Below are 26282 nucleotides of genomic sequence, written 5' to 3'. Positions count from 1 at the left end.
CCCCAGACTTGGTTAGAGCCACATCTACTCTACACAAGTCCAGGACAGCTCAGCTTAGCAAGGCACCTAGAACAGTATTTGGCTAAGTATGTAAGCTTCTGGGGTACCAGGGAGGACCTTTGCTAAAAAATGTTCCTACTCTTACCTTCACCCCCATCCTGTCTCTGGTATGACTCCATGGGATTTAATCACTTGATGACCTGTCCTTTTCACTATTACTTTCCCCTTGAGGAAGTAAGCAATGTATTTGGATCTTGGTGTAGCTTATATTAGATTCTATCTTCGGAGGCAATCTTAACAGGAAAAGGGAGAAGATGGGGAGCACAGAGACCCCACAGAGGGCGGATGAACTACCCAGGGCAAAGGAAAGAGAACGTGGAGACACAGAGAAAGAATGCTAGATGTCTTAGTCCTAGAGAGTCCATTCCGAAAGGATCGTTCCCATTGAGCCTGATGTAGAGATGTGCACACTCTCTGAGAACACACAGGAAGGCACAAGACCTATACCCAGACTAAGGTGGAATTAAATGCATCAATATCTTCATCTAGGAAACAACAAGTGCATTATAGACTGAGCTCGGTATTTGTCACTTTGAATAGAGAAGAAAGATTTGCACAAGAAGGAATTTAAAAACTTCTTTACAGAGTCAGAAAGGACTTTCTGGGAAAGGGGAGATTTAAAAGTTTCTTGAAGGAAAGGGAAGGAGATACTTGGCAAATGTTGTTAGGATGTGCTTTCTCTGAAATCCAGAGAGGTCACAGGAGTTGGAGATGGGGGGTGGCCAGAGAGCAATTAGGAAGCCTTCACTTGAAGAGAGAGGCAGATAGAGGAATTGGGGAAGAAAGTTACTGGCCCAGGATGACCAAGCCCCTAAAAGTTTCTGTGAGCAGGCTGACATCAAGTATGTTGACCACCAAGGGGTGGGACGATTCTCCAGTCCCAGGCCCCTGCATGGGAGTTTTGGAGGCATAATTCCTTACAGTATTATTGCAGGGCATCAGGGGAGCTCAGAGTCTGACCACTTCCAAGCATTTTCATCTACCCTCAGAAATGTAAATCATGCTGTGTTATTGCCAGTGGCCAGGCAGTGGTTTGAATTCAGGTCAACTTGAGTAATTACTGAACTCTTACAATGAGTCCAGCCTCATGCTAAGGGTTGTGGTGACCAGAAGGGAAGTCAGAGTAGGTTCTTTGCTGTTAAGGAGTTTATAGCTGGAAAAACAGGAATTCCATATTGAAAATGATATGATTCATATAATTCACCTAAGTCCAGAATTTAATGTAAAAATGGGTGAAAAAGTGAATGAAGTAGGAGTTTAGAGGGAACGGAGAAAGGACGGTGGGCTGGTGGCCAGGCAGACCTGCACAGAGGAGGTAGAACTTGACACCAATATGCATCTGTGAGAGCGAGGTCCCTCTTCCTTCTTCCCTCCCCCAGGCACGAGGGGACCAAACCAGATGCTTGGGAGTGGAAGAAGTAGCTTCTCTTCTGGAAACCCAGAGGTGAGGCTCTAACTGAGAACGTTCTCCTGTCCTATCTTTTTCAATGTTGTTTGTTTGAAAAGGGAACAGATTTTCCCGTTACAACAGCCAAAATGCCAAAATAAATCAAGAAAGGAATGACAAAGATGGACCTGGAAATGAAGTTAAAATATCTAGGCTTGGTGAAGATGCCACGAAATGGTTTTCTCCTCAAAGTGGCTGCTTCACTTAGAGGGACGGCAGCCTAGATTGCCCTAATGGACCTGGGGACATATTCTTCTCCCTGACAACTCCACCCACCCCTCTTCCCACTGCATTTCCCCTGAAAGCCTTTTGCAGATGGTGCCTCTCGGTTCCCAGAACCAGTCTGGAGCAGTGATTAAAAGATCAAAATTCCAGGAACCATTTTTTTTCTTCTTGTACACCTTGGCAAATGCTTAAGCTACACTGAGACACAGTGAATCATTTAAGAGTGACAATCAAGATGCTGGAGAAAAATTAAGAATTCCACTAGCCATGGGGCCAGTCCTCAAAATAGCAGTTGTTTGGGAAAAGGTAGGATTTTGTGCACACACTTTCTGGGAAACCCCCCCCCCCCACCATGGGTGCTCAGACATCTCTCTTGCCCTTCCGCATTTTGCTTGGACAAGAATCATTTACACTACTACTAGTTTTCTGCATAGGACAGGGTTGTAATATAGCCTTAAAAAAGGAACTAATCCAGGACTTTACTGGATCCAATAATCCTCAAGAGTCCTCTATACAACACCCAACATTCCACTGGAAGGACGCCCAGTGACCTTTTGCCCATTTCAGTCTTTTATAAATTTTCCTGACACTCAAGAAGCTCTCTCAGAATGCAGAAGAAAAAGACAAAGAGATTAAAATGAGAGAGAGAGAGAATAAAATAGATATTAAAGACAGATAACAGAAATCATACCTATGAATGATAGGTGACTTGAATAAGATACTAGAACAATAATCAAAACACTGACATAAAATGTTTGTAAACTGAAAGGACTCCTGCATTCCAGACTGTATTAAATTCCTAGGGCTGCTGTAATAAAGTACCACAAACTGGGACAACTGAGATTTATTCTCTCACAGTTCTGGAGGCTAGAAGTCCAAAATCAACAGATCAGCAGGGCCACACTCCTTCCTTGCCTCTTCTAACTTCTTGTGGCCCAAAGTGATCCTTAACTTGTAGCAGGACAATTCCAACCTCTGTCTCCATCTTTACTTGGCCTTCTCTGTGTCTCTGTGTCCTCTCCTCTTCTTATAAGGACAATGGATTTAGGGTACCCCCTAAATTTAATCTCAAGATCTTTTAACTAATAACATCTGAAAAAATCTTATTTCTAAGTAAGGTCACATTCTGAGGCTCCAAGTAGACATGAATTTTGAAGGGACATTATTCAATCAACTGCACAGACAGACCAAATCAATTAAGAGATCAATAAGTAGACATATCTTGGCAAGAATCTGGAAATAGAAGGACAAAGAAAAAAATTCTACAAGCAGTACAAAGTGGTTGTAATTAAAAGCCCCCCCAAAAAAATCAGTCTTCAAACATCTCAGCAATAGCAACAGATGGCAAAAAATGATACATCTCCAAGGTTTTAAGGGAAAGACATTTTAAAATTTGCCAAAGTGCAATTTTATCATTCATATATAAATGTTTCAGAAAAAAAAAAGTTCTCAGATTTTCTCAGGAATATCTCTCCTGAAAAAACTGCTTTAAGATCCACTCCAGCCAATGGAGAGGTGAAGTAAAATGAGCCAAAGAATGGGCAGGTCATGATACAAAGGAGTGTTTGCAGGGACTAAAGGTATTTAAGCCTATAACTGAGTTTAAAAAATTATTGTGAATATCATTTCAAAGCATGTAATATAAACATCAATTAATTTTTGAGAGTATAATGTAAAATGTTCATAATTTAATAGTAATACATTGGTTCCCATATCCCAGTTCACACAACACACTCACAGAAGATGTACATAGGAAATGGTAGAAGAGAGTCAAAGAATGAAAATGTCTTCATGCTACATATGGCTGTTCAGTATTATTTTTATTCTTAGCACTGATATTTGGAAGAAATATGAATTCAAGCCTGTTTACTAATAGTTTTTATAACTGATAAAACAATCTGTTTGTGTGAGAGAGAAGCACATAGAAGAGAGAGTAGCTAGTTCTTTCCCCTTTAATTTGATAGGTCATTTTCTCTCCTAGCTTTATGGAGGTATAGCTGACAAATAAAAAGTATATATATTTAAGGTGTACAACTGATGATTTGATATATGTATACACTGTGAAATAATTACTACATTAAAGCTAATTAACATATCCATCACCTCACATAGTTAACATTTTTTCTTTCTTTTTCTTTTCCTTTTCTTTGTGTATATGTGTGTGTTGGGGGAAGGGGTAAGAACATAAATGATCTAGTGATCTCTTAGCAAACTTCAAGTATAGAGCACAGTGTTATTAACTACCATCACCATGCTGTATATTCAATTGCCAGGACTTACACTGCATAACTGAAGCAGTGCCATGTGACCAGCATCTCCCCATTTCCATCAGGAAGTCACTTCTAAAGAACCTGTCCTAGATGACTAGATAAAGAAGTTGTGGTATATCTATACAATGGAATACTATTCAGCCATAAAAAAGAATAAAATAATGCCATTTGCAGCAACATGGATGGACATAGAGATCATTCTAAGTGAAGTAAGCCAGAAAGACAAAGAAATATACCATATGATATCACTCATATGTGGAATCTAAAAAAAGAAAAAAGAGAGCACTAGTGAACTCATCTACAAAACAGAAACAGACTCGCAGACACAGTAAACAATCTTATGGTTACCGGGGAAAAGGGATGGGAAGGGATAAATTTGGAAATTTGAGATTTGCAAATGTTAGCCACTATATATAAAAACAGATTAAAAAAACAAATTTCTTCTACATAGCACAGGGAACTATATTCAATATCTTGTAATAACCTTTAATGAAAAAGAATATGAAAATGAATATATGTATATATATGCATGACTAGGACATTATGCTGTACACCAGAGATTGACACATTGTAACTGATTATACTTCAATAAAAACAAAATAAAACAAACAAACAAAGAAAAGAACCTGTCCTTTGTCCCCATTGTTATCTTGGTCCTTTCACATTCCCCGAGCCCTGCAGGCCCCCATTTCTGGTTTCACTTGCCTTCATATCCAGCCTTTGTACCTTCTTGAGGGCAAAGGAAAAGGGGGGTATAGGAGGAAAGGAGTGGGCAATGGCTGTCTTGGCTGCTCTGTCTCCTTAGCCCTCTCCTGCCTCACAGCCTACAATGACTGAGCTGGGCTGGGACTAGGGGAGGGAGAGGCACACACCACCAGAATACTCCCTAGCCCTTTGTGCTGTGCTGCTTCTAATTTTTTGTTATTATCAATAACACAGTAATGAACTTCTTTATACATGTTTTATCCTCAAAACTTTTATATTTCTGTTGAAGGATGTGGAGTGAGGCTTTCCCTCTTACTTCAGAAAGCAACCAGGACTCAACACTGAAAGCCAGGAAGCACGAAGTGCCCTGCTATGGTAGGCAGCTTCTGAGACGGCGCCCAGAGATTCTTGCCTCCTGGTATTCATGCCCTGATCTAAAGTGCAGGATATAATTAACAGTCATTCAATGAGTCATAGGAGAGCCTTTTTGATACCCTTTATAGAAACTAAGAAACTGAGTAAGTGCAATGAATAAATTTTCCCAGTTAGTTGACTCCCCAGTCTTTGCATTCAGCTAAATTGATGGAGGACCTAATTGAGTTGGCAGCTGATAGATCATTAAAAATAGTTTTTGATGATAGGTCACATTGTGATTTTCATATATCACTGAGAAGGAGTTCAAAGAATTAAGTGTCATTGCTATAACAAAACTTTTTCTATTCTAATCACATTTTTGTGAACGTATTTTCTCAGCATGTGCAGAGGAAAATTCTTCTTGTAGAAGAAAGGAAAATTCAAGCAGAGTTGAAGCGAAACACTGTCTTATTCTAACAATAAATCATACTTATCCATGGAGCAAACAAAAAAGCAAGCCTTCTCACATCATTAAGAGATGTATTTACAATAACACTACATTTGTTAAATATTTATTAAAATTTGTATTATATTTATAGTATCAATTGTACAATAAATTTATTTAATGGATAATCTAGAAAAGTTTATGTTTTTTGAGGGTTTTTTTTTGTTTTTCTAATTGAAATATAGTCAGTTAACAATGTTGTGTCAGTTTTTGGTGTACAGCACGTTGCTTCAGTCATACATGAATATACATATATTCATTTTCATATTCTTTCTCACCATAACCTACTACAAGATATCGAATATAGTTCCCTGTGCTATATGATATAAACTAGTTTTTCTATTTTATATATACCAGTCAGTATCTGCAAATCTTGAACTCCCAATTTATCCTTTCCCACACCCTTAACCCCTGATAACCATAAGTTTGTTTCCTATGTCTGTAAGTTTGTTTCTGTTTTATATATAAGTTCATTTGTCTTTTTTTTTTAGATTCCACATATGAGTGATATCATACGGTATTTCTCTTTCTCCTTCTGACTTACTTCACTTAGGATGACATTCTCCAGGGCCACCCATGTTGCTGCAAATAGCATTATTTTATTTTTTTTATGACTGAGTAGTATTCCATTGTATAAATATACCACAACTTCTTTATCCAGTCATCTGTCAATGGACATTTAGGTTGTTTCCATGTCTTGGCTATTGTAAATAGGGCTGCTATGAACACAGGGGTGCATGTGTCTTTTTGAATTAAGGTTCCCTCTGGATATATGCCCAGGGATTGTTGGATCATATGGTAAGTCTATCTTTAGTTTTTTGAGGAATCTCCATACTGTTTTCCACAATGGCTGCACCAAACTACATTCCCACCAAAAGTGTAGGAGGGTTTCCTTTTCTCCACACCCTCTCCAGCATTTATCGTTCATGGACTTTTGAATGATGGCTATTCTGACTGGTGTGAGGTACCTCATTGCAGTTTTGATTTGCGTTAGAAAAGTTTTCTTTTAATATTTAGAGGTTATAATCACAGGAGACTTTTGAAGTTACTTTTAATATATACACACATTTTTATTGCAGAGTATGATAAGCATAAAAATATATTAGGATAAAATTATATGGGAGAAGTGGAATAAAAAGGCAGATTCAAAAAGAAATAGGAACAATATAAGATTTCTGATGGTAAAAAAAGAACTTATTCATGTACTTTGAAAACAGATGATGGTAAATATGAAATTGCTATGGCATTTATATTCCTTTGGATAAATCTAAAAGAGTAATGTTACAGTTTTATTGCTGCCAAATTTTCAATACGCCAGAAATTGCAGTTTTGTGATTACTATTTAAATTCGTGATGAAAATATTTAGCTATCAATGCACTCATGCTGCCTCTCAGCCTTGGCTTAGCTCTTCTCCTTATCCGGAATGTTCTTCCCCTCCTAGCCAGGACAGCATGAGTACGGAGGGCCTAGGACAGGTGCACGCAGTGGGAGTAGGGGAACCTCAGGCTGCACTGTCTGCATCACCACTTTCCAGTGCTGTCTTGACCCCACCATTCTCCAAAGGCCGAGCTGGAGCACATCCCACAGTTTACCTTAGGGGCTGTGCCCTCTGAGCTGAGGAGAGCATCAGTCCCTACTCACACAAATAAAGGGTCCCCAGGACTTTCAGACCACAAACCTTCTTCTGTCCTCTGCTCCAATCAGTGATGCTTGGCTTCCTATGGGGAAGTGGGCTGAGGGGCCTGGGCTGCACACCATCCATCCACCATCCACTGCACGGCTCACCCTTCCTTGCAGCAAGCCCTGGGGAAGCACTCTGAAGAGAGAGACGGAGGACTGAAGCACCCAGGCTGATGAAGGAGACAGTCTCTACACAGAGGTAGAGAAGGGACTTCAGAATCCCTGTCCCTCTTGTCTTCAGCCTAAAAGAGGGACTTTATGTACTTAATTTTTTCTTTATGTTCATAATTCAAAATAATTGATGCTTTAACAGGTCCAGAACCTGAAATAGTCACAAAGTTCTTTTAGGACCAGGAATAATGGAAGAAACTACCTATATAATAGCAAGGCCATCATAAAGGAATCAAACTTTTGGGAAAGCCAATCCAGGAAGGCTGCCTGGATGAAGTGAGATAGTTGAACTAGCTTGTAAAGGAGATTTGAGTCTCATGGAGGCTACAACGCAACAATTTCAATGTTAATTGTTTCCCAGAACATTCTCTCTGTGATGAGGAGTAATGACATTGAAAATGCCAGAGATCAGCTGGAAACAGATTAGCTGAAATTTAGAGGAGAGAGGTGTGGAGGGTGGAATGGGAGGGGAGAAAAAAAGGAAAGAAAAGAATCCTACCTCAAATCCACTAACATTTCCCCTCTTCATTTCATTACCAGAGATGAACAGGGCTTACAGATTACTACATTATAACTGAAATGTGATCCCCTGGGAAAGACTGTCAGCTGCCTCAGTAATTAAAGATCTGTTCCCTGCCTGCAGAGAGCTACAGGAACCAACAGGCAGGAGCCCCTTCCACTGAGACCCAGGATGTTTCAGTTGTAAAGAGCATAACCTGGCACAGCTCTGAGCCTTGTTGAGTCAGCTTGGCCTGGGGCCTTGGTCAATAAACCCATAGGAGCTTTGCCCTGCTGCAGATCAGCGGGCTGGCCAAGGGGAACAGCCTTGGGTGAGGACACAGAGCAGTGGGCACCTATCAACTTTCTAACCAAATTTGGCCACTCCCTTCCAGGCAGTCTTGGCTCCAGCCTAACCAAGATATTTGCTCTTGCCCCACACCTTCCTGCCCTGTGTTCTGCCTAAGCCACTTCCCTCCTTTATATGCCTGTTATTCACATAGTCCCGTGTCTACCTTCTACCATTTCTGAGGCACCACCTCTAAGGCTCCTCCTCTAGAAAGGCTTCTCTGTTTTCCCATCAACCCACCGAGCCTTCGAGCTGAAGATCACCTGTCACCCTCTGTGCTGCAGCCCCTGAGCCCCCAGCTTGCAATTCTCTCACGGAAGGGATCCTTTTTCTACCTTGTGCTATGGTTATTTATATGCTCTGATTTCCCCTCCCAGCCCGGTGCTACAATTACTAGCTGCTGTTCAACTCCATGAACATGAGCTAAGCATTTCCCAGGTGCCAGGCACTGAGCTGGTTGTATTAAGGAGGGAGGGAGATAATGGTTCTGCAGCCAGGTGTTCACACCCTAGTAGAAGAGAAGCCAAGCACAGCCCAGAGCACCACCCTCCCTGGCCAGGCTCAACATTTATTCTATAACTTTGGCCCAGAGTGTGGCTTAGTTCCAGGCAGTTGGAAAATGGTTTATCTCCAGCTGAATGCAGACTGGGTTAGGGTCCAGGGGTAGTGGTTGGAAGGAGGTCCAGCCAATATCACTCAGCGCTCAGACACTGGGCATGGACCTCTAGGGAATGTGGAGCACACCCTTGGTCATCATATTTTCTCTACGTGTATTCCAGAAGGGACTCTGGAATCAAGATTCTTATTGGCCCCAGCTGAGCACAGGGAGAACATTTAGTTCACATCTAACAGGTGGTTCCTAACTTTCTGAGAAGTTCTGGATGAAAGTTCTGGAAGTTCTTTCCAGAAATGCATAGACTCATGCATGTTTAGCACACAGTTTCAGGGGATTCACCTACTTGTGGAAACCCATCCAAGGATCCCTGGATCAGTACCTAGATGTAAACAGTGAGTCCTTGGCAAGAATATACAATGGAGAAAAGACAGCCTCTTTAGCAAGTGGTGCTGGGAAAGCTGAACAGCTGCATGAAAATCGATGAAGCCAGAACACTCCCTCACACCATACACAAAAATAAACTCAAAATGGCTTAAAGACTTATACATAAGACAAGACACTATAAACCTCCTAGAAGAAAACATAGGCAAAACATTCTCTGCCATAAATCTTAGCAATGTTCTCCTAGGGCAGTCTACCAAGGCAATAGAAATAAAAGCAAAAATAAACAAATGGGACCTAATTAAAGTTATAAGCTTTTGCACAGAAAAGGAAACTATAAAGAAAATGAAACACAACCTAGGGAATGAGAAAATACTTGCAAACGATGTGACTGACAAGGGCTGAATTTCCAGAATATACAAACAGCTCATAGAACTCAATAACAAGAAAACAAACAACTCAATCAAAAAATGGGCAGAAGACCTAAAAAAACATTTCTGCAGTGAAGACATACAAATGGCCAATGGGCATGTGAAAAAATGCTCAGTATTGCTAATTATCAGAGAAATGCAAATCAAAACTACAATGAGGCATGACCTCACACCAGTCAGAATGGCCATCGTTAATTTAATCCCAAACTACTACTCCCCTCTCCCTTCCCCTTCGGTAACCATAAATTTGTTTTCTATGTCTGTGAGTCTGTTTCTGTTTTGTAAATAAGTTCATTTGTGTCATTTTTTTAGATTCCACGTATAAGTGATACCATTTGGTATTTTTCTTTCTTGCTTGCTTACTTCACTTAATATGACAATCTCCAGGTCCATCCATATAGAAAATAAACTTATGGTTACCAGGGGGGAAGGAGCGGGTGGAGGGATAAAGTGGGAGTTCAGGATTTGCAGATATTAACTACTTTATATATAATAGATAAACAACAGGGTCCTACTGTACAGCACAGGGAACTATAAGCAATACCTTGTAATAGCCTATAATGAAAAAGAATATGAAAAAGTATATATATATATATATATATATATATATATATATATATATATATATGTGTGTGTGTGTGTGTGTGTGTGTGTGTGTATAAATGAATCACTGTGCTGGACATCAGAAATTAATACAATATTGTAAACCAACTGTATTTCAATTAATTAAAAAGAACAAACAAAAAAATGAGTCCTTTAGTACTGTTAATGTGGAACAATGGGCAAAATCTATATTCCCCAGGGGAAAAGGTTCCCAGTAAATGTTTGTTAAATTAACAATGACCTTGAATTTAACAAAGTCAAGATCCCTATTTGTGTTCACGGATCACTAATTATTTCTTGTACAGTCTAGTAGAGCCAGCATGAGATCTTAACCAGATCCCACTAGGTGTTGAGGTGTAACAGGCAGCCTCTGCGTGGTGGCATTTGGGTTCAGGGAATGCCTCACCTCTCAAAAGCATCTTCCCCCAACAATCTTCCTTTGGCCCCATCACGCCTGAAACGCTGCCTCAGACACAACCATTAATACAACATCCCTTTGAAGCTAGAGGTTGGAGTTATGGGGTTATAGAACTTTCCTTCTTCCAGGAGGAGCCCTGGGGTTAAGAACAGATGTGTAGAGCCTCTCTTCCTCTCACTAAGGGGTTTGGCAGAGTGTCCACCCAGTCTAGTACCACCCAGCCTTCCCAACCCGGGCTCTGCCTCACTCAAAGGGGAGATTCAGACCGTGAGGAACTGCAGGGACCTTAAGAGCTGTTTTGAAATCAAAACACCACCTGTAGGATCTGACAACCCAGAAACAGAAATATCCTGGAAAATGTTATGAGTCAGTGAATAAGAACTGCCAAGAGCCCTCAGCCTCCAGAAAATCTGGATTTATCTAAGCAGGACAGACCTTCCCAAAAGAGGTTTGGAGGGGCTGAAGAAAATTTATTGAGCAGATACACCTTGTGCTGGGTGATTTCCACGTATCATGTTATTTAATCTTCACAACTTCCCCATTGACAAGTGAGAAAACGGAGGCAAATGTGCCCAAAGTTACACAGCTGTTAAGTTAAAGAACCCAGATTCAAACTCAAGGATGTCAGTTTTGAAAGCCCATGAGCTCCCCACTGTACAATAAATTGAGAGCATTTTGTTTTGTTTCAGGACAGAACATAGATCAGAACTGTGATCACTTCAGCTCAGAAATAAAGGAAAATTTGAGGGGACCAAGGTTGCCCTGAATCACACCAACTTTAAAATTGGGGGATGAGTCCAAACCCTACTATCTCCCATGGAGCCAGTACTGGGTTTGTTTCATGATCATGAGAACTAATTACTTTTCTTTATCAATGTACATACTTTGTAGACCTTAAGATCCTTGTGAAATCTGAAAAGTGGGGAAGATTTTCCATGACAGCCCAAGTCCAAATCTTCCAGAGGCCAGGAAGATGCTATACACACAGCTCCACAAGATGCCAATCATTAAGGGTGGGAGAGGGAAGCAAGGAAAGCCACTGTGGAAAACAGTATGGAGATTCCTCAAAAGACTAGGAATAGACTTACCATAGGACCCAGGAATCCTGCTCCTGGGCATATATCCAGAAGGAACCCTACTTCAAAATGACACCTGCACCCCAACGTTCACAGCAGTACTATTTACAACAGCCAGGACATGGAAGCAGCCTAGATGTCCATCAACAGATGACTGAATAAAGAAGATGTGGTATATTTATATGATGGAATACTATTCAGCCACAAAAACCGACAACATAACGCCATTTGCAGCAACATGGATGATTCTGGAGAATGTCATTCAAAGTGAAGTAAGCCAGAAAGAAAAAGAAAAACACCATATGAGATCGCTTATATGAGGAATCTAAAAAAAAGAAAAAAAAAAAAAACGAACAAAACATAAATACAAGAAACAGACTCATAGACATAGAATACAAACTTGTGGTTGCCAAGGGGGCGGGGGGGTGGGAAGGGACAGACTGGGATTTTAAAATGCAGAATAGATAAACAAGATTATACTGTATAGCACAGGGAAAAATATACAAGATCTTGCGGTAGCTCACAGCAAAAAAAAAATGTGACAATGAATATATACATGTTCATGTATGACTGAAAAATAGTGCTGTAAACTAGAATTTGACACAACATTGTAAAATAACTATTACTCAATTTAAAAAATGTTAAAAAAAAAAAAAAAGATGCCAGGTTCTGGGGCCCAGTGGAACCCGAGAAGGCTGACCCTTGTGACTCCAGGTGACTGTGACCAGGGACTCATCTGTCCAAACACTTCACAATGCAAGAAAATTACCAACCTGGGAAAATATTAATTTTCAACCACATTTATTATTTCAGTATTTTTTTCCTTGCTCAAAGTATCCTTGTTTACTTTACTTCTTTGGCATTTACTGTTGTTTATGTGAACAAGCATATTTCCCATAAATGTGATAATTATCATCATCATCAAAACAGCCAGCCTCCAGGAATTCATCTGCAGTCTAAAAGGCACTTACAAACACAAATCACAATCATGGGCCACAACCAAGACTTCCTAAGGCTGTCAGTGTTGATAGAGATAATTTTTTCTTTGGTAGTAAGCAACTTTTGGTGTGTTTATTAACTTTCATTCCTGGATTTTTCCTCCTTTATCTTTCATAGATAAATTTGTTTTTAACTAGATGTTTTTGAATAAATCATTCTCCTACTGACCCCATTAGACAGGAATATAGGGACCTATCAGGGTATCCATACACCAATATTTTTGCACACTAAGATTGGCAAACTGATGATTTTCGAGGTCTAGTTAGAGAGGTTTCTCAGACAAAAGCCATTTGGATAACATTTAAGAAAAAAAACACTCAAACTTTTTTCCACTTAATAGAGGGCTCTGCAGAAAGTATTTTTGGCACCTCAGACTGTCTTCTTGTTTAATCCCCTCTTACTAAAAGGGTTTGCACCAGAACAATGTTCCAAAAGCCCTTTATCTCGTGACATAAGCAGAATGGCATCTCAAAATCTCATTTTTAAAAGACATTATTCACCAGTATAACAAAACACATGCTCTGTACCAATAAAATTTAATGTTCAAATAAAAAATGCTTGTTTACATGCATTTTTATATGCCTCTGATTATAAAAGAAACCATGTTTTCATGAGATATTTTCCTTAGGTCAGTGGACACTCCCTCCTGTTTCTGTCTAGTGGGAAGCCAGCCCTTCCCGCTGTCATCACTCCTGGAGACAAGGCACAGATCCAAGAGGGAGGAGCACGTTCGGTAGTTACGACTTTGTGATTTGAAGCTAAACAGTAGCTCTGCCTCCCCACCCCTGACTCAGACTAGTATAAGAACTATTTCTACAGGCGGGTCTTTGTTGCAATGAGCTTTATCACTTCTCTGTCCCAAAACCCACCTGTTATGGACCCGGCAAGAGGTCCTTTCTTTCTATACCAACAACAAAGAGTCAGATGCTTGTACTATAACAAGGACAGTGACAGTAGGTAGAGTTTCTTTTTTTTTTAAATCCTCCTTTTATTATCCCCAAGTCCAGAGGATGCATCCATCAACAAAACTAGCTGTTAAATTTATTAACTTTTACTTCATCCAAAATAACTAAATCCTATGAGGTGGGGCAGTAGTTCATTTTATGCCACTATAACTCTGATATCTGTAGGTTTAAATTTCCCCTTCAGTCTAACTTAAATTCCCTCATTGAAGTTCATAGACTAGCATGATCTGATTTTACCCATGTTACTGGGTTTGATGTATTTTTTTTCAAAATTTTCAAAATTTATTTTTAATTAATCTTTTTTTTTTTTTTTTTTTTTTTTTTTTGGTGGGGAGGTAATTAGGTTTATTCATCTATTTTTTTAATGAAGGTACTGGGGCTTAAACTCAGTACCTTGTGCACGCTAGGCATGCATTCTACCACTCCTCTGAGCTACACCCTCCTCCCCTGGTTTGATGTATTTCTTACATGCATTCAGCATTTGCATAGCCTAACATTGTGAGCATGACATTAGGTCATTCATAGACTTGTCTTAAATGCTCAGCACCCTAGGAAAGGTTAACAGAGTTAAGGATGGGGTTTCTTGTAGATAATATCTTCCTTGTTAGTTTTACAAACAAAAAATAAGTGTTGAATTAAGGAATATTTTATTTTGCTGAGAAGTTAAATATTTATTTAATAGCAGGCTAATGATTTATTAGTCTTATTAATTAGGTACCACAGCCCTAACATTTTAAATTAAGCTTGATGGTAACAGAGAAGGACCAGGAGGACAGACAAACGTATCCTGGAAATGATTTATTTAAGTCCAGCTACTACTAATTCTCCCTTCTCCTCACCTGAAAGCCTTGCAAACTCTAGGCAAACTGCTACTCTGTCAGAGTTCAGATAGAGAAGGAAAAAGCAAAATGAAGCTGACACCATTTTTTGCCCGTGATGTCATTTGCTGTCTTCCAAAGCCCGCGGGTCTGATTTTGATGTCAGGGTGTGTAACTCCACAGTGACAGGCCCAAATGTATTTGAAGAGGGAAATAACCTTTCAGCTCTGTGGCAGTCATTTTCCCCACGAAGACAAATATAGTCCAGGCTGAAATCACTTAGTGTCAATCAAGGTAACCAGATCAGCTCAGCGTTAATAATGCATCTGATCACGTGCTCCCACAGAGAGAGAAGTGTGAGATAGCTGAGCCCTCATTCCACAGGACACCCACCGGCTTCTGTGTCAGGCCAGAGTTCTCCTAGCCCAGCTGGGAAGCAACAGGGTAATTTAATCTGCCATCCACACTAATCGCTAAACTGAGAGAATTATCAGGATTGCCAGAAAGGGCTTTCGGAGCCCTGGGTCCAGGCCGGGTAGCAGGTATGCAGAGCCATGCCTGGGGTGGTCGTAGGGATGGACCCAGGTTTTTTGTAGGGTCTAACTAAAGCTTCTACAAGTTGGTGTCTCTCCTTAAGGAAAAGGATACAAAATTACAGAGACAAAATGAGGAGCAGGGCCTTGGAAGGGGCCCTTTAAAGTGAGAGGCCCTGAAGCTCAAGCCTCATTAACATCATGCTAAATTGGCCTCTGGTTGTCATGGAAACCAAAAGAACAGTAGCCTCCTCTCTGTGTCCTGGATTTTGGATTGACTAACTCCAAGGAGGTACATCCTCTCTACTCTTATGTAATCGTTTGTACTTTTCTGTGCTTGGTTACATGAAGGTGAAGTATGTACAGTGCTGTCATGGTCATGGGTCATCCCTTTACCAACCCCTCAGCCCATCTCAGATGTGGTGTTCTGTTTCTGACAGATACCAATCACCAGTTGGTATGCCCTGGTTGTTCTCTATGATACCAACTTTTAAAGGTTAAGACTGTGTCTCAAATATTCTTAGTTTCCCCTAAATAATCTGCAGTGAAACTTTTAAAGAGGATAACCAGAAATTCAATCACTAGAGAAAAATAAAAGAACAATGAAGTCAGGGGAGAACTTCGAAGCAGTCAGTTTTAAGGCAAACCGAAGACTGTCTGTCCTATTTAAGTATTTGTAAGCAAACTAAAAGCAGTATTTCCATAATTGGGGGAAATCAAAGAGTGTTTAATCCCTCAAGCACAATGTTGGCTCAACATTTCAAAATATTGTTCAATTAATAGACTAGAAGGGAAAAATTATATGATTTTCTCAACAGAAGCAGAAAAATTATTTCATGAAATTTAACACTCATTCTGAGAAACTCTTAGCAACTTGGAAATAAAGTTTTCTTGCTTGATAAAGAATGTCAACCGGAATCCTAGAGCAAGTATCACCCTAATGATGAAATAGAATTATTTCTACTGATATCAGAGATAAGGATGCTCACAACTATTTCACATTGACCTGGAAGTCCTAGCCAATTAAATGACAAGGAAAAGAAATAAGACATAAGGATTTGAAAGAAGGAAACAAAACTGTCAGTATTTGCAGACAACATAAGTGTGTACCTAGAAAATCTGAGAGTGTGAAGTAAACTATCACAATTCACAGAGTTCAGTTAGGAGACTAAGTACCATAATAACATATGCAGGCAATAGCTTGCCTCTGTTCCACAATAACCATTACAAAATGTCATGAAAAAGATTTTATTCACAAAAGACACAAACCCACAAACCCACAAAACTACAAAATACCCAAGAATAAACTAAAAATTTCAGATCTAAATGAAGAAAAAAAGATAGAATTTTACTAAAGGACATAAAAGAAAACCCAGATAAAAGAAAATGTTCATGCATCTGGTTGGAAAGATTTGGCATCTTAAAGATGGTAGCTCCCCTCAAATTAATCCATAAATTCAGTGAAATCACAATCAAATTCCCAGTGGGATTTTTTTTTCAAAGAATTTACAAACTGATTCTAAAATTCTTCTAAAGAGAAAATGTGAAAGAATATCCAAGGCAAATTTGAAAAAAAATAAAGTTCTAAAACAGAGAGCATGCTGTTCTAAATTTCTGAAGTAGTGAAACAGAGACTGGGCTTGAAGATGAGTAAGAAGGAACACTCAGGCACATAGAGAGTATACAAATTGCATGTCATTGCAGTTGACCTTGAAGGATAAGAGACTGTATCAAGCAGGAGAGCTTGGGGAGAACAGCTTCTTGGATTTACCTTAAATCCAAGTAAGATACAGGCATGAGTGCTGACCGTGGTCAGCCTGCCAGGGGGAAACTGCCAGGTAATGAGAAGTCCTAATCAGTGTTTTCTGGAGCCCGTATATCCCCAGCCATAAATCTCAGAACTACAGAATGGTTTTACAAAACCGCTTCTGGTAAGCCACATTATCCAGGCATATTATCAGGTTCAGTTTCTTGCTATATTGCTATAATGCCATATTGCTGCACTAAACACAGATTAAATGATAATAACCAGGTACCAAACATGTCTGGTTGACCTAAGACCATATGACAGGCCATCTATGATGCCTAGTTATTATCACTCCTCATCCTAAAGCTCATTCTTTGCCGGACTATTTCAGAAATGTAAAAGAGCATGGGCTCTCTTTTAGGACTCCTTTCTCAAAACTTCAGGCAGGCATGTCATTTATCTCCTGGGAGAAGCTGAGCTGGACAAGCCTGGCCATTGCCTATCACAATATCAAAGCATACTATAAAGCTATGGGAAATAAAACATTGTGTTATTGGTATAAAATAGCTCAATAGGACATAAAGGGGGAACTGAGCCTTGAATATATGGGAATGTATTATATGATAAATGTGGCATTTTAAATCAATAGGGAAAGGATAGACTGACCATTCAAGGCATAATGTTGGAGCAACTTCCTGACCATTGGGAAAAATTCATTTATATCACTACCTTTCACTATTCAAAAATGTAAGTTCCAGAAGGATTAAAGACCTAAATAATATACAAAACTATAAAACCTTAGAAGAAAATCTTAGAGAATGTGACATAGGGAAAGCCTATGCAAAAATACAGAGGAAAAACTGATTAAATTTAATTTAGTCAAATTGTAAAATTGTGTCAACAGAAGTCACCATGAACATATTAAAAGAAAAGTAACAGATTACAAAAAGATATTAGTTACACATATAGCAAAAGACTGGTATTCAAAATATATAAGGAACTCATACAAGCAAAAGACTAATAACCTAATAGAAAATGGGTGAAAGATATGAATTGGCAATTCATATGAGACAAACTACAAGTCAATACTAAACATAACCAAAACATAAAATGATCAGCTTCTCTGCTCACTAGTAATAGATTAAACAATAGTAAGACACCATTTCCATTTTATTTGTGGCTGACAATGCTTTTTGTTTGTATACTGAGAATACCTTTATTTTTTTTCCTTGTTTTTGAAAGATATTTTCACTAGGTATAAAATTCCGATTGACAGAGGCTCCCCCTCCCCTGCCCACAATGCCCTTCCAAGATGTCATTCCATCATCTTCTGCCTTATGTAGTTTCTGACAAGAAGTTTGCTGTAATATTTTATTTTTGTTCCTCAGCATATAATTTTTTTTATTATTGCCTTCAAGCTTTACTCTTTATCCTTGGCATTCAATGGTTTGAATATGATACACCTAGGTTATTTTGTTTTATTTTGTATATATTCTGTTTAGTGTTCTCTGGGCTTTTAAGATGCATGAGTAGTGTTTATAATTAACTTTGGAAAATTCTCAGCCATTATTTCTTTTTTTTTCTTTTTTTAAAATTTATTGAAGTATAGTCAGTTAACAATTTTATGTCAATTTCTGGTGTACAGCATGTTTCAGTCATACATATACACACTTACATTTGTTTTCATATTCTTTTTCATTATAGGTTACTACAAGACATTGAATATAGTTTCCTGTGCTATACAGAAGAAATTGTTGTTTATCTATTTTATATATATTAGTTAGCATCTGCAAATCTCAAACTCCCAATTTATCCCTTCCCACCCCCTTTCTCCTGGTAACCATAAGTTTTTTTCTGTATGTGTGTGTCTTTCTGTTTTGTAAATAAGTTCATTTCTGTCTTTTTTTTTTTTTTTTAGATTCCACGTATGAGTGATATATGGTATTTTTCTTTCTCCTTCTGGATTACTTCACTTAGAATGATGATCTCCAGGTCCATCCATGTTGCTGCATACAGCATTATTTTATTCTTTTTTTATGGCTGAGTAGTATTACATTGTATAAATACATCAGCCATCATTTCTTTAAATACTTCTGTCTTTTTTCTCTCATCTCTTTCTGGAATTGTGATTTACATGTATGTTAGACTATTTGATATTGTCCCACAGATTTTGCATTCTCTGTTCTGTTTTCTTTCTTTTTTTCATTCATGTGTGTGTATGCTTCAGTTTGGGTAATTTCATGAAGATAGATCCTCATTTTCAATGATTCTTTCCTTGGCTGTAACAAGTTTACTAATGAGCCCATCGAAAGCACTCTTCATCTCTGTTATTATATATTTCATTTCTGGTACTTCCATTTGACTCTTTCTTATCATGTCTATCTCTCTACTGAAATTACCCAACCCATCTGCAATTATGCATTGGCCATCTTTTTTTATTAGAACCTTCAACACAAACCACAGTTATTTTAAGTTCTGTTGACTGCTTTGTCTTTTGACAGTGTGTTTTTCCTTGCTTTTTTTTTTTTTTTGTATATTTCATATTTTTTTGGTTGAAAGTCAGACATCTTGTATGTGAGGGTAAAAATTGATGCAAATAGTTTTTATGACTGGAAATGAGAACGACTTTCCCTGTGCTGGGCCTTTGGTATAGCAGTTTGTGCCAGTATGTTCAGAAGATGCTCTGTGGCACACACTGTTGGCTGTCTCCCCAACAGTAATCACTTCTTTCTTCCTTGCTAAAGAACTCCAGTGTCAATTAAGTACTATGTGACAATGCCTGTAGGGAAGATAGGACCTTCCTCCAGTTTCAGAAGATGAATCATGTTTGATTTAAACTAGTCAAGGAAATCTGATTCCCCTTTGCCAGTGATTGGTTTAAACGCAGGCATGTGACCCATTCCACGCCAATATTAGTGTGAAGACTTCAGGGAGGAGTCTGGGAAAGATTTTCCCACATGATAAAAAAAAGGAATGTGGAAGAGACCTTAACCACCTTCTCTATCTTTCTGCCAGGTGAGGATGTGCTATTCGAAGATGTGACTACCATCTTAAGACCATGAAAGAAAACCCAGGGAAACCTGGAGACACAATTCAAAACCCTAACATAATTGAACTGTTGAACGAATCAACCCTGGAATCACCTACCTGTGGATTTCATATTGCATGAGAAAATGAAAAAATCTCCATTGCTGGTCTTGTTTCTTAGAGGGAGAGCTATTCCAAAGAACCTAATGCTTAAAAAGTATCCACTGACAAAATGAACACAAGGCTCAGGGCTAGGCCATTGCTTACCTGCAATAAAGTTTTCAGTACTCCTCCATACCTCCTCTCTGCCCCAGCCACCCTGGTCTTTGACTGCTTCCATGACTGTGTTCCATGATTTACACATACTATTCTCTCTGCTGAAACAGTCTTCCCCAACATCTTTGCCTGGCTAATTCCTATTCATCCTTAAAGTTTCACGTAGGGCATTGCTTTTTCTGAAAGGCCTCTCTGCCCTCCGAGTATGGTTAAGTGGCCTTCTTATGTTCTCCCATGGCACCCAGTACTATCCCCTAAATAGAACCTGTCACACTGAATGGTTATCGTTCCTCACTAGACCGTAAGCTCAGTAGGGCAGGAACCTTGTCTGTCTGATTCACTGCAGCATTCCTCCATGGAGCCCAGGGCCTCATCTGCAGTTAGCCCACAATAAATATTTCTTGGATAAATGAATGAAATCCTACCATCTAGAAAAGAAAATACAGCACACACATAAACAAAGACATAAAAATGTAAGTCAGGGTATGCTCAGTATCAAATAATCCCCACTCAAGTTCAAGGGAGTTGGATGGAGTAACTGGGGAAAGCTCCCCAATGGAGGGGGAAGTGAGCTGGACCTTGCAGGAGTTGTACCAGAGGGAGGAAGACATTTCTGGCAGGATGGAAGTCAATGTGCCAGAAATGGGAACAGAAGCAAGTAAAGCAGTAAGGCTGGATCCAAGGCATCAGGTAAGGTGAGTGCCAGAGATAATATTGGACCAGATTATAGAGGACCTTGAAAGGGTTTGAACTTTATTCTGTAAGCAAATGGAATTCCTTAAATATTTTGAATGGAGCAGTGGCATATGCCAAGTCAATCTTCTCACTATTAAACATTGAGAGAGCAAGGGATGGATTGGAGCAGGTGGGATGGAGCCAGGATGACCAACGAGGCAGCCATTGTGACATCCTGAGTGTGAGCAGATGGGGGTATGCACTTGAGTAATGATTTCTCTCCCATCTTGAACCCATGACTGTGAAACAAAAACTGTGATTAGTATGTAAAGTAAATACAAAATGTGATTTTAAAAAGACCTGTAGAAGGGAAATATATACAATATCTTATGGTAGCTCACAGAGAAAAAAATGTGACAATGAATATATATATGTTCATGTATGACTGAAAACTTGTGCTCTACACTGGAATTTGACACAACATTGTAAAATTATTATAAATCAATAAAAAATGTAAAGAAAAAAATAAAAAAATAAAAGTAAAAAGACCTGTAGAAAGAACAGGTCAGGCAAAGATTATGCCTTACCATGACCCAACAGACAGGAGATTAAGAAGCAGACACAGGGGGAGGGTATAGCTCAAGTGGTAGAGTGCATGCTTAGCATGCACAAAATCCTGGGTTCAATACCCAGTACCTCTCCTAAAAACAAACAAATAAGTTAACCTAATTGCCTCCCCCTGCCAAATTAAAATGTTTAAAAAGTTAGAAGAAGAAGAAGAAGAAGAAGAAGAAGAAGAAGAAGAAGAAGAAGGAGAAGGAGAAGGAGAAGGAGAAGGAGAAGGAGAAGGAGAAGGAGAAGGAGAAGGAGAAGGAGAAGACCACCCAGAAAAAGAAAGAAAGATCTCCAGGGTACTCCTTTACTGACAAAAGTGGGCTCTTTAGAAGGCAACTGTTATGACTGAGTCTACGAGGAGAAACTTGGTTCATTTTTGCAAATTTCAATGTAGTGTTTTCAACTGCAAGGCAATTCTTCTGCTGTCACTAAAAGCTGTAACTTCTGTCTAAACTGCAAAGTGAGGGTCAAAACAACACTGAAGTGGGTGAGGGTTTCTCCAGAAGTGCCCCTAAAGAGGGGCCAGAGGAGAGATATTCAAGTAAGATTTTTTTTTCCCCATAGCACTTTAATTATGGTAACAGGCTGAAAATTCCTAACACCTTTCATGTGAGGTGATCAAAAGCAATTTTATCACTCTCATGGTTTTATTTATATGCAGAAAAATCTCTTCAGATTTCAGAAGAGAGTTGATATATATTTGCATCAAAGATACCAACTCATATATCTGACAGCAAGTCATATTTTACCAAAAAATGAATGAAACCTTAAAATTTTACTGTCATGAGGTCTCCAGCCCCCTTGTTGTATCTTAGCATTCCTGCTGAAGTTACCAAGAGAGACGGCGCCTTGAACTTTTCCGACCCTATTGTGTCAAACACATCTCTCATGTGCTTCATACTTTGTCTCCTTTCTTCTTAACCATCAGGTCTGAGATTTAAGAAATTCTCCACAGGAAAAGCCTCAAAACAAGAATCGAACCTTCTACTCACATCTGGAGCTATATATCAAAACCTGTCCTCACAGATTAGTTGCCAGCTTTCCCCGACAGAAAGTAAAGGTGTCCATCTTTTGACCTGGGAGCTGGCTCTCCTGAGTGCCTACCCCTCCCTCCTTTCCCTCACATGAGCCCTTGTTTTCCTCTTAGGAAACTGTTCTCTTTCCAATGCTCTCAGTACTTGGACCATCTGCCCCTGATATCCCTAGACCTTTAAGATAATTTCTCAACAGGACTCAGCCCACTGTGATCCACCCTTTCAGACCTCAATTTGCAAAGTCAAATTTCTTCACTTCTAAGGAATACATACATTGGAAAATCCTGAGGCCCCACTGAATCTGAACCTGGGAGGTGAGGCTCAGATATCAGTTAAAATTTTAAAGCAGCCCAGGTAAGCTGCAGTCAGCATTCAGCACTACCAGGTTAGATGATCTCCAAAGTTCTCTCATTTTTAACATTCCATGATTCTAAGGAGGTGCTAACGGCTTTTGAGGGTTCACCCCTCTTCCTTTCATTGACAGAGAACCTGGAAACATAATGACTAATGCAGATCATTTCAATTCAGAGCCCTATATCAGTGGCTTAGCGGTTGTTGTCTAGAGCTCCAGGGTGAGGTTTAAGGCAGTATGTGGGCTGAATGGAAAAGAGCTGTATCAACCAGCAGTGTCTGTCGTGAGCAATGGGGGGAGAGAGGATCACTTGAGATTTTTCCCAGCCTGTCCTACTCTAAAGAAGAGACACACAGGACATGGAATGTAGACCAGTGCTACCCCTTGTTTCAGGTACGTATTGCTGTGTAACAAAACATTTCAAATCAAAGTGGTTCAAAAGAACAACCACGTGCTCATGATAGTATAATTTGGACAGGGTTTTCGGGAGACAGCTTATCACCTTTCCAAGTAGTGTTAAGGGGGAGGATTTGAATGGGGCTGCAGGATCCAAAATGGCTTCACATTCCTGTCTAGCACCTTGGCTGGGGAGGCTGGAATGGTGGGAGGTCGGCTGGGTCCCCTTCTCTGGCAGGGTAATCAAAGTCCTTACATAGTGGCTCAAGGCACTCAGAGAGTGAAAGTGGAAGCTACTGGGCCTCTTAAGATCCTTTTACAAAGCTCAGAACTGGCACAGCATTGTATCTGCAGAATTCTCTTGGCCAGAGCAAGTCACAAGGCCAGACCAGGTTCAAGGGGAGGAGAAATAGACTCAGCCTTTTGATGGAAGACACAACATGTGCATCCAGGGAGGGGAGGAATTACTGGTGGCATCTCTGCAGACAATTTACCATATTACTCAGCTCAATGGATGGATCCTGTTGTGTGTCTACTGGCCTGCAAATCATATTACAGAGGAGGTGAAGAGAGAGTGTTGATATTCCTGACTATCTATCCATAATTTAAATTGTTTAAATAGTAATATAACCACAAGTGCATGCATATTATATTCATAAACACATATATTTATATCACTGCCTTGGCTAATATCTAAATATTGTCAAATATGGTCATTTATCAGATTATTATCTTCAACAGTAACTATCAGAAAAAGAAAATGTGGTTGAATTTTAACCTGACAGTCCCTTGGAAAGACTGCATTTTGTTGTATTTAAGAATACAACTGGATGTAGGAAATCAAGACCACAATAGGAAGACAGTTGTTTCGCCCACAGTGCTCTCACCCTAAACCCAAACTGGAAGATAGACAGTCTCTTGGATGTCAGTTTCAGGATATTTCACTTAGCAACAAGATAAAGAGCAGGAAGTAGAGCCAGTGGCTTAAAATCTACTTCTTCCAGGAAATTACAACCCTAACCCCCTCTGACCTCCCCCTTATGCTGCATATCTTATCTGTCACTTTTTGGGGGATTTCACTTGTTCAAGTCCTTTGTACCCCTCCACATCATAGGACCCCAAAAACGTTGGGGAGATCTTCTTTTATTTTAATTCTTCTTCAAATAGAACCCAACCCTGGGCTCCATTCTTGAAACCATATCAAGAACAGTGTGGCTTGGGACCACAACTCCAAGTGAAAAGATTTATTACCAATTGAGTTTCACTTGTTTCCACATTGTAGTTCTACTCATTAAAATTCCAAGACAACTTTCTTTTGTTATTAAAACAAAAATGAGACTTGGGATATTTTTAAAACCACAAGACAATTCATAAGACCATAAGAAGATATAGTTGACAGACTGCTTGTCCCATGAAGTTTACTGGAAAAAAATACTTGAATGATGCCATGAACAGAACCACACAGGCTATGTCTAATCATTTGCTCAACAGGTGTTCATTGAGCACATAGTATGTTCTTGACAGGGTGTTAAACATTGAGAAAACAGAAAAATAGAACTCCCTTCTAGCTCTAACAGTCAGAGAGGGGAGAGAGACATATAATTCATTATGTTGCACACAATATATTAAGTATTCTAATAATAACAACAACAACAGAAAATATGTAGCCCTTGCCATGAACGAGGCCTTGTTATAAATGCTTTAACTTATACTAATCCATTTACTCCTCAGAATAACCCTATATTCTCGATTTTCTTATTAACCCCATTTTATAAATGAGGAAGCTGGGACACAGAGAGACTAAATAATGTATCCACGGCAAGCCCCTTGGTGGCAGAGCTGGAACTTAAACCCACATGGTCTGGCTCTAGAGTTTGTTTCTTTCACCACCACACAGAGAAGAGAGCAACTAATTTGCCTGGGGAATTAAGAGTGGTCCTATGGAGGTAGGGATGCTACCATTTTAAAGGACAGGGGGAATTCTCCAGGTGAAGAAGACACTCTGGCAAACTTGAAGATAACCTTGAGGACTGATGAAAAAGCTGGTGAGGCTGTGGAGCTGGAATGTGATAAGGAGGTGGGGGGGGGGTGGCCTGTGATGGTGATGAGCCCTGTGTACTATGAACATCTGGGGACAGTCAGCTTCCCCACATCCCCTGTTCAGAGACTTACCCTTAATTCAGAACCACATATTCGCAAATGGCATGTTGGAATCTGAAAAAGAGAGATGGAAAATAATAGTCATAAAAATCTGCATGCATAGTTTCAGTTTTCAGAGTCAATGCACATTCTCTTAGCCACACTTCATGTTTTGCAGTTGAGAAAACAGTCAAAGAGATGTATGACCCAGTAAATAGGTCCAGAGCCAGGCCTCTGGGCAGGTCTTTGGATTCCTTATTCAGGGGCCTTTTTTGTTGTAACCAACATAGTCCATCCCTATCACTGGACCACAAAACCTCCAAATGTCCATTCAGCTAGATCTGGGTCCCAAGGGCCACTGTCACACAAAAAGGGATAGCTAACGACATTTAGAATGCTGAGACTCCAGAGGAGGCAAGCGTACCCACAGTGAAAACGACATTGGAGCCTTGCCATTATCACAGTCACAATGTGACCTGCAGGTCCTGATGTCCTCACCTGTGAAGTAAAGGAAGAGCGTTCAAGACGATTTCCAAAGGGCCCGTCCAGACTTATCTTTCTCTGCCTCCGTCACTGTCTACATGGAGCATCATTATTTTAGTCAACTGCTGTTTTTGGCCATCACTGAGTGTCCAGTTCCACTGAAAACAGAGCTGAGTTGACAGACTGTGCCATTAGAGCTGGAAGTGCAGCGTCTGGGACATGGCCTCAGGCATGTCTGTACTCCAGCCAAGTTTCTCTCTTAAGTTTAAGCTAACCTTGAAGCGCCCAGCATTTCCAGTGTCCCACTGTGGGATCTGCTTTGTAGCCTGAAATGAGATACGTGTCTCCCTATTAATATCCTCACACTGTCTGAATGCATTTTAAAAACTCACCGTGTTCGGCAACCTGTGGGCCTGTTTTTGTTATTGTTGGT

At 39.6% G+C, this 26282-nt stretch overlaps 1 long non-coding RNA gene across 4 annotated transcripts in view; it reads right to left on the bottom strand.

Annotated features, from left to right (window-relative positions):
* LOC135322974 (uncharacterized) overlaps positions 1 to 26282 on the bottom strand; it is a 155647-nt gene that overhangs the window by 72913 nt on the left and 56452 nt on the right. For all 4 annotated transcript variants that reach the window (XR_010384035.1, XR_010384034.1, XR_010384032.1 and 1 more), the window contains exon 2: positions 25400 to 25441. This is a non-coding gene — a long non-coding RNA (uncharacterized LOC135322974). The remainder of the gene's footprint in view (positions 1 to 25399; positions 25442 to 26282) is intronic.

This window comes from Camelus dromedarius, chromosome 15, assembly GCF_036321535.1.
Source record: "Camelus dromedarius isolate mCamDro1 chromosome 15, mCamDro1.pat, whole genome shotgun sequence".
Classification (NCBI taxonomy): Eukaryota; Metazoa; Chordata; class Mammalia; order Artiodactyla; family Camelidae; genus Camelus; species Camelus dromedarius.
The sequence above is the reverse complement of the archived record's forward strand: the minus strand, read 5'-3'. Positions and strand labels throughout refer to the sequence as shown.